The 8,045-nt window shown below is 33.2% G+C and overlaps 1 non-coding gene across 1 annotated transcript; it reads left to right on the top strand.

The window, feature by feature from the left end:
* Window positions 1-574: 574 nt before the first annotated feature.
* LOC111758413 (U6 spliceosomal RNA) lies at window positions 575-681 on the top strand. The gene has a single exon (XR_002792590.1). It is a non-coding gene; the product is annotated as a U6 spliceosomal RNA (small nuclear RNA).
* The last annotated feature ends 7,364 nt before the right edge of the window (window positions 682-8,045 follow it).

The raw sequence follows: 8,045 nt of genomic DNA, 5'->3' as shown, positions 1-8,045 counted from the left end.
GAAAAATTCAGAAGAAATCGGTAGATTCTTAGATACATAAGAATTACTAAGATTAGACCAAGAAGGTATAAACATTTTGAGTAATCCAATTTCAATCAATAAAATTTAAATAATATAAATATTACAAAGAAAAGCCAAGTTCCCATTGGATTCACTACTGGAATCTACAAGAATTTTAAACATCTAATACCAACACTCTTCAAACTCTTTAATGAAACTGAAAGAGCAGCAATGCTCTCAAAGGCATTTCTAGAAGCTACCATTCCCTGATAGAAAAGCCAGAAAAGGACCCAAACAAAAAAAAGAACTATAGACCAATTATTAATGGACATAGATACAGAAGTTTTCAGTAATATTTGGCATGTAGAATGCAGCAAATCATCAAAAGTATTACACAACAAAATCAACTAGGATTCACTCCACAGATGCAGCAATTGTTTAACATATGTATATTAATAAATGTAATACACCACATAAACAGAAGCAAGGACAAAATCCACAAGATCATCCTAAAAAATGAAGAAAAATCATTTGATGATATCCAACATGTACTTATTTTTAAAATCACTGAAGTGTGCTCAATTTCACAGCATATATACTACAACTTGATCAGTAAACAGAATATTAGCATAGCCCATGTGCAAGAATGGCAGGAAAATTAATAAAGCATTCCATATTTTTCAACTCCCAACCCAGATTCATGTTCACAGAAAAACTATCTTTCAAAAGTAATGGAAAAATGAGATACGTCCATGACAAAGAAAAACTGAAGAAATTTATGACCACCACACCATCCCGAGAAAGAATACTGAAAGATATTCCAGACAAAGATAAAAACAACTGCAGTTCCAAGAACAACAGCATAAAGAACACACCAGGCAGGGAAAGCAATGAAACAGAGGGGAAAAGCATGGAACTAACAGCAGGAAAATAACATCAGAGTGATACTTCAATATATATCAGTTATAACCATCCATGCAAATGACCTCAGTATGGCAATCAAATGAAACACACTGGCAGAAGGGATCAAGAAACAAGTTCCAGGAACATACTGTACACAAGAAACACATAGAATTCAAAAGAAATTCAGAGACTGAAAGACAAAGGATGGAAAACAATTTTCCATGCAAGAACCCAGAAAAATACAGGAGTAGTTATTCAATTTGCAAACAGTTTAAACTTCAAAGAATGATCAAAAGAGATAAAGTAGGTCACTATGTACTTGTTAGGGGAAAACTTCAAGAGAGAGAGAGAGAAAATAATCATAAATATGCATGCACCAAATATAGGAACATCCAAACTATATAAGACAATTATTAGTATACATGAAAATCAAATAAACAATAACACAATTTAATGGAGATATTAATACACAACTGTGATTAAGAGATATATCAACTAGACAAAAAAATCAACAAAGAAATATAAAAAATTAACCAAATCTGTGAACAAATGGACTTGGTAAATGTTTTCAGAGTGTTCTACCCAACATAATCAGAATACACATTCTTCTCAGCTGCACCTAGAATGTTCTCTAAAATAAACCATATACTAGCCACAGAACATGCTAGGTAAATGCAAAGGAATTAAAATTATGCCATGTATATTATATGATCATAGTTTAATGAAATTGGAAATTAATTACAAAAGAAACTGCAAAAACTCTGTAAATATATGGAAACTAAATAACACTCTTCTAAACAACCAGTGGATCACAGGTGACATAAAAGAAGAAATTCACAACTAAATGAGAATGCAGATATGACATACTGAATCTAGAAGGATACAATGAAAGCACCCATAAGAGGGAAACGTATAGTGATGAATTCTTACATCAATGATGAATTCTTACACAGAACAAGCAAAAATAAACAACTTCATATTACATCTCAAGATTCTAGAAAAAGAACAACAAAACAAACCCAAAACCCATACAAGAGAAGGAATTATAAATACCACAGTAGAAATTAAGGGACAATGTACACCAAGAAAGCAATACAAAGAATTAATAATTTGAAGAGTTGGTTCACTGAAAGAACAAATACAATTGATAAACTCTTAGGCAACCTTATCAAGAAGAGACTCAAATTCATACATTGAAGAACAAAAAGTTTGAAATCACTACAGATCCTATGGCAATTCAGGTCATGAAAACTTACTTTGAAAATATTTACTCTCATAAGATGGAAAATGCAGAACAAATGGATAATTTCCTATGAATTGCCAAAGCTCAGTCAAGAAGATATAAAAATTCTGAATAACCCAATGATCACAGAATGAGATTGAAATTGTAATTAAAACTTACCAACAGTGAAAAGTCTGAGTCCTGATGAATTCACTGCTGATTTAGTGAATATATCCTGCCAATACTCCTCTAAGCAATTTAGTGAATATATCCTGACACTACTCCTCAAACTCTTTAATAAAAATGAAACAGAAGCAATACTCCCTTACACATTCCTAGAGACAAGTATAACACTGGTACAAAAACCAGAGATAGATACAACCAAAATCAGAACTACAGACCAATATCCCTCAGGAACATAGACTCAAAAATTCTCAATAAAACACTGGCAAACAGAATGCAGCAAGTCATCAATTAGATTATATACCACAAGCAAGTGAGATTCATCCCAAGAATGCAAGGGATGGTTTGACATACACAAACTAATAAATGCAATATACCTTATGAACAGAACCAAAGACAAAATATCATGATCATCTCAATAGATTAATAAAAAGATTTGATAGAGTCCAGCATTCATTCATGATAAAAAAAAAAACCCTACAGAAAATTGGAGTAGATGTTCTCTCTATGACAAATGGGCAGAAAACTTCACAATAAATGAACAAAAACTGATGGCTTTCACTCAGAAATCAGGAACAAGACAAGGTTGTCCACTATCCCCACTCCTATTCAGTAAAGTTCTGGAAACATTAGCCAAAGCAATTAGACAAAAGAGAAATAAAATGAATAAGAATAGGAAAGGAAAATGTCAAAATATCATTGTTCACAGATAACGTGATACTCTACACAGAAGACCTCAAAACTTCCAGTGAAAGACTCCCATGGTTAAAAATAAAATTCAGTAATGTATCTGAATACAATAGTCATCACTCAAAAATCAAGCAATTGTATACAAACAATGAACTCACTGAGTACAAAATTATGGAAAGCACACTCTTCACAAAAGCATCCAAAAAAGGAAATATTTGGGAATCTATATAACAAAAGAAGTAATGGATCTATATATTAAAAATTATAGTACTCTAAAAAAAGAGAGAGAAGAAGATATTCAAAAATGGAAAGATATCCCTTGTTCATAGATAAGAAGAACTAACATATTGGAAATGTCCATACTCTCCAAATTTTTGTGCAGATTTAATACAGTCCTGTTCAAAATAGCATTAACATATGTCATAGAACTAAAGAAAACATCCTAAAATTTATTTGGAAGCAAAACAGACCTAGCAGCAAAAGCAATGCTGGGCAACACAGGCAATGCAAGAGTCATCTCAATCCCTTACTTGAAATTATATTACAAAGCTGATGTGAAAAAATTAGCCTGGTACTGGAATAAAAAACATACCTGAGGATCAGTGCAATATATTATAAGATGCCAACATAACTACAAACACGCTCAGCTACCTTATCTTTGACAAAGGGACCTAACATGTTCACTGGAAGAGAATCTCTTTAATAAATGGTGCTGGAAAAATTGGATTTCCAGATAGCAAATACTAACACTAGACCAATGTCTATCACCATGCATTAAAATAAAGTCAAAATGAATTAAAGATCTACATATTGAAACAGAAACACTAAATCTACTTCTCAGGAGGAAAGAGCCACTGACCAGCTTCAAGGCTTGGATAAATATTTAACTTCAGTGGGTCAGCTTTATCATCTCTAAAATTAGAGTAATAAAAAAATGAACTCCTAAATTCTCTTTTAAGACTAATTGTTTTAATATATAGACACTGAACAAAGTAAGCACTCTAAAATACATCGTTATTTCACTTATGTACAGCATAATGTGATTTTTAAAGCAATTTAGAACTGAACTGAGTTCAGGTTGTGGCCATTGGGTTCATGTTTCAATTGAGTTCAGAATTAAAAGAAGTGAATTCAGTTTTAATGCTTATTATGTTATATGTATGCACCTCACCAAACGTGTGTATTCCTGAATATCATCACCCACAAATGAAACTAAAATATAAAAGCATTTTGGGGTTCACATTAAGACAATTTTGTGAAAGATCTATATAATATGCAGGACTATAAAACTTAGTAGAAATTTTCTCTATCACTTTCATGTGTATCTCACTATTAAATTCTCTCCCAATCAAACCACATTATCCATATTTTTGGATGAAGTAAAAGCTCTGCTCACTATTACCCAATTGTTGCCATTATGCCCTTTAGTTGATTCTGAGTATTATTCTCTTTAGTTTGTTCTCACTCTCTATAAATAATTTACTACTTGTGTGAAACTGATAAAGATGTATTCTGAGGTATTCTTGAAAACAGTGTAGACTTACTGATAAAATGGAATAAAAATGTCTTCCTGGCACACTGATAGCATTACTGAGAATCTATACTCATTAGACTATAGTGATATCAGACACTAAGTGAATAACTGTGCCTATATTGCATTAACTAACCTTTGTAATAAACTATCCATTTAGTAAAAGCAAGTAAAATCTAATTTCTATGAATTTCTGACATTCCTATGAAAAATTCACCTCAGCACAAAGTTCATGATCTTATTTACCATGTAGTAACTTTACTCTCGAGGATTAGATTCAGTAACATCACAATATTTGGGGTAAATCTTCCTGGTAGATTAAAGAAATAATAGTTTTCTTTCTTTTTTGTCAATTGTGATGGTTCATGTCTAGAGGTACCCCTAACAGCCTCATGCAGTTTTAGATGGGCCTTTTTGCAGGTGGCAGACTCTACAGGATGTGATTGATTCATGATGCAATGCTAGGATGAAGGGTGCTGGATCAAGAGTGAGTGATTTTTGGATCAGTCCACTGTTTGGATTGATACAGCCCTAGTCCCTGTAGACTTCATACAACTAAAGGGATAGAAAGAGGCTTGTCTTCTCTCTTCCTTGGCTGCCTTTATTGTTTTCTGCTTGCCAGGAACTGACTCTCTTCTGAATTGACCCTTTGCCACGCCACCCTGGGTTGGATCCAGCCTATTATGGGCTGAAAACTCTACAAACTATGAGATAAATAAGTCTTTCCCGCTTTAACTTTGGGTTTCACGTATTTTGTCTCAGCAACAAATGTAACTAAGACACTAACTTATCTCTAACCCTCCCTTTTTATAAGACTCCGTTTATTTTTCTAGCTAGCAGTTTGGTAGGCCATGTCCAGAACAAGTGATCATTCTGATGATGATGAGCATAAAGACTGTAGAGCTGTGGAGAGAGTCATTCAAGTATGTTCAACTGATTGGTCATTATAAGGCATATACCTGCAAAGATGTGATCATGCAAGGAAATTTCTAAAACTTATGTTCTGCAGCAGTATTGTATGCCCTGTTATGAACTTTAGCTTTCTAATAAATAGCTTTCATGGCTTTGTAGGTGTTTACTTAGTAAGCATGTTAAGTTAGCTATTCTGTTTTGAAACTATTGATTTTTCTCTGTATTACCTTATCCCATTGTGAGAAATCATACAAATATCAACACAAAAAGCTTTGCTACTCTAATAACACACAATACATTTAGCATACAAAAAGCCTGTGAAAATCACACTTTACTCTGTAGTTTCATTGAAACTTACAGTACATAATGCTGCAGTAATTCTCCAAGGTTCTTTTCAAAGACTGCCAAGAATAAATGCATTTTATCTATTGTTAACCATTCTACAAGCAGCAAGATCTTGGAGTGTGATATTGGCTTTTCATTGTTGTTCAAACCAACAGTGCCCCACATGCATATGATAAAACATCAGGACAACAATAAAGAGTCTTTCAACAAATCATAACTAAACATAAATGCTACCAAGCTGCTTTATGCGTGAGGTGATTTGTTATTTTAGCATAATACAACTAAATGAGAAAACTGACTAGATGAATGTCAACTAATGTGTATTTGAGAAAAAATGGCACATTTCCTGGACTAGAAACAAAAAATAGCATTCCTATTACAATTATCATTTCAATCTCTTATTATTCTATGGAATTCTTTAGGTTCTAGCAAAAGAATATAAACATAACCTTGCCCTAAATATTGGTGGAAGACATTTGAGAGGAAGGAGAAAAGATACATCATTTAAATTAAATTAAATTAGGGTTGCGGTTCTAGCTTAGTGGCATAAGCCTGGCAAGCACAAGGTCATGAGTTCTATCCCCAATACCCACCCCAAATTAAATTCATTTAGGTAGGGATAGAGTTATAACAAGACATTTTACGCCTAACTTTAATTCATACTGATGAATTTAAATTTAAACATTTAGAAATAATAATGCAACATTGCAAGTGATTTACTGTGCTTTAAACTCGTGGAACAGGCCAGTCCTGGACAGGGAGTAGAGAGAACAAGGCCACGGCCACACCAGACTGGAACAGCCAGATCTCAGCTCCTTCCAGTGCACAGGCTGGCAAACAAGAAGTACCAACACTACAACTACCACACTGCCTGCTGTAAGTGAGAGGCTCATCCCAAGAAACACAGGCTGTGATGATAGCTATGGAGGTGAAATGCAATTGTATACCTGTGGTGCTTTGGTGTTTCATTGACATTGCAGGTCTAGGGCCAGTGGTCTGATCATGGGTTTGGAAGATGTCAGTGCACAGTGCGCCATCTAGGAGGACCTCCTTCTGAGGGTTGCAGCCATTGTTGATTTCCTGTAGTCTTGTTTTGGAAATTCAATATCATTTCCATTGTTTTGTTAGATTGGGTTTTGTTCTTTTTCTTTTGTTTGATTGTATCAAATGTGATGGCAGGAGCAGCTAGTTTACACATAGCAAGATACATCATGGTAGCAATTCTGGATTTACTATTGATTTGTTTTTAAGTCCTTTATTGTATTCATTGTCTTATATAATTGCCAAGTAAAATACAATTTTGTAAAATACAATATATTTCATGGACTATACCTTTTTTTTTTTTCCTTTTTTATTTTAAAGAGGGGAAAATTTAACAGAACAAAACAGATCATAAGAAAACAATTTAAGAAACAGATTTCAAAGCAAGGCCACTGATGATCTTCACTGTCTATCATATTGTCTCTTATTGTCTTGCAAATAGCTGTCCATACCTTCACACACAGTGGATTCATACTGAACAAGATAGTATTAAACTGATTAGAACAGTGTGATGAAGGTATTTTAGGTCTTCAAGACCAGACAATAAGGAAGTCAGCAATGGGTGTCATAATATCTCTCACTCTTCAAAATAGCTATGCGTATCTGAAAGTATGTTGAAATTAAACAAAACAAAACAGACCAAAATCACTCTGAATAAAGAATAAAAGTATTGCTAGATTTTACATCATGATGATATAAAATTAGCAGTGAGTACTTTAGTGTCTCTTTTTCTTCAAAGTACCTGTTCACTTCATCATGCATTATATAATCAATTCTTGTAAACTGTTTAAAAGTTCTATGCATGCATGATTCTCTACATGTATATCTACCCTTTCTGTATTAGAGGGAAAAACAAATCAAGACAAAACAAAACAAATTCCTAGAAAAACAAGATATATAAAACAAGATATATAAACAAACAAACAAGATATATAAAATCATAATACTAGGTGATCTATACTACTTAATGATGTCTCTTGTTATTTTCAAAAGAATTGTCTGCATCATCAGGCATAGTACAATTGAATATAGCAGTACATAGCAATATTAATAAAAACAAAACACTGGAGACACGATAAGATTCCAAATGTAGTTAATAATCCAACCAGAATAGGTATTCTATTGAATCTTGTTATCTTCAGAGCAATTGCCTCTATTCTCAGACTTGATACTATGAAGCATACAAGATTCAAACAAAATCAGTCAAAACAAAACAGC

This window comes from Cavia porcellus, unplaced genomic scaffold (assembly GCF_034190915.1).
Source record: "Cavia porcellus strain 051 isolate PalLab524CR breed Dunkin Hartley unplaced genomic scaffold, mCavPor4.1 scaffold_2, whole genome shotgun sequence".
NCBI classification, from domain to species: domain Eukaryota; kingdom Metazoa; phylum Chordata; class Mammalia; order Rodentia; family Caviidae; genus Cavia; species Cavia porcellus.
Note: the sequence above shows the minus strand (reverse complement) of the source record. Positions and strands in the feature narration are given on the sequence as shown.